The sequence below is a fragment of the Apium graveolens genome, chromosome 10 (genome assembly GCF_009905375.1).
Source record: "Apium graveolens cultivar Ventura chromosome 10, ASM990537v1, whole genome shotgun sequence".
Classification (NCBI taxonomy): Eukaryota; Viridiplantae; Streptophyta; class Magnoliopsida; order Apiales; family Apiaceae; genus Apium; species Apium graveolens.
Window position 1 is genome coordinate 52,394,248 of NC_133656.1, and position 1,976 is coordinate 52,396,223.

At 38.4% G+C, this 1,976-nt stretch overlaps 1 non-coding gene across 1 annotated transcript; it reads left to right on the forward strand.

The window, feature by feature from the left end:
- Positions 1-205: 205 nt before the first annotated feature.
- On the forward strand, positions 206-312 carry LOC141694220 (small nucleolar RNA R71). The gene has a single exon (XR_012563544.1). It is a non-coding gene; the product is annotated as a small nucleolar RNA R71 (small nucleolar RNA).
- The last annotated feature ends 1,664 nt before the right edge of the window (positions 313-1,976 follow it).

Consider the following 1,976-nt stretch of genomic DNA (forward strand, 5'->3'; position numbering starts at 1 on the left):
ATCGACTTCCAGAATACCTGCTACCTTCCCAGGTATCATCCTTTCAGTTGGGTTTTGATGCTCATTTGCATCCATAGTCTCAATAAGATTATATGCCTGAATATAGCTTTTGGCCCACAGGGCACCTCCAGCTGCTGCATCGAGCATGGGCCGAGATTGGGCCGCCAAACTATTATAGAAACCAGTGATCACCATCCAATCAGGCATTCCATGATGTGGACACTTTCTCAAAATCTCTTTGTAGCGCTCCCAAGCTTCGCACATAGATTCTGAAGGTTGCTGCGCAAACTGAGTAAGAGCATTCCCCATAGTCACAGTCTTCGCCATTGGATAAAACTTAACCAGAAACTTTTGCGCAAGATCTTGCCAAGTAGTGATAGACCCAGCTGGTTCAAAATGTAACCAGTCCTTAGCTTTATCCCTCAGAGAGAATGGGAAAAGCCTCAGCTTGATAGCCTCATTAGTCATACCATTATATTTGAAAGTATTGCAGATCTCGACAAAATTCCTTATGTGCATGTTGGGGTCTTCAGTCGCAGCACCTCCGAAAGAAACAGAATTATGCTCTATCTGAATAGTTCCTGGCTTGATTTCGAAGTTATTGGCTTCAATAGCCGGGTGCATGATGCTAGACTGAATATCATCAATTTTAGGCCGAGAAAAATCCATAAGAGCTGGATCTGCCTGAACAATACGATTACCCATGATTAAGGGTTCTTTCAGCTCACTTCCTGAATCCGAATCTTCAAAATCTATCTTCTTCGGAATATCAAGAACTTCGTCTATCTCCTCAGCCGTATCTAAAGTCCTCTTGCGAGTACGAGAACGAGTTTGCATAAACGCTCGCTAAAGTACCTGAAACACAACCGAAAACAATAAGTAACACGTCTTAATCACTGAGTCCTAATGACCAATGATGGTAAGTACATAAACTAAACAAATACGTCGAGTCCCCTGCAGCGGCGCCAAAAACTTGTTAGGGCGAAAACACGTGCTAATAACACACGCAAGTATACGCGTTCGCAAGTAATATAGAATACTTTCTAGTTCATTCCCACAGAGACTCAGACTAATTATGTTCAATTAAACTCACTCACCAATGTATGATTACTTCTCAATGTTAAGACAATAACACTTAGAATTGATTAACTAATTATTAACTACAATTAACTACTAGAATTAAGAACTTAATTAACTCTTGAATTAACAATATTAAAACACTCATGAGATCACAACTTCATTACTACTTCCTTCAACAGCTATTGTTATTATCCTTAGCATGCAACAGTGAAGATATTAATCGAATAACACGAAACTGATAAAAGCCAACTTTCATTGTACTAATACCATTCTACCAAGCATCCACAATTAAGATAGAAGTTGAATAGGCATCAATTATGTTGAGTCCCTATATGTCTACAGAAATTGACAACATAACGATTTAAGCACAAGTTATTCTTTTTGATTACACAGGGCGAATAAAACGGTTAGAGTTACCCACTAATCATGCATACTCGTACATGAACCTATGCTAGCATGGAAAATTTGCGATGCACATAAGACTAATACGCACAACCAACACTATATATCATACAATCATCACACACTAAGGTATTAAGCAACTAACTAAAGAATTCCATAGTAAATCCATTATGACCCCATGATCACGATTAGCAAATGATAGCACTCATCGTCATCATGGGTTCATATGAAAACATGATAATAACACACGAGAATAATAACTAAAACTACTTATATTAACCCAGAGTACGTCACAAGAGTAAATAGGTTCAAAGTAAAGAAAACTAGCATCCAACATTACAACGAAACAAAGAATCACAAGCAAATATGCTTCCTCTTCGTTGCAGTGTGCTAAAACGGTCTTCTTCCTTATCTCCTCGCTCTTCGATTAATACTACGATCCAACCTTTGTGAAACATCTCTGAAATCTACTTATATAGGAGTCCCATAAAGCC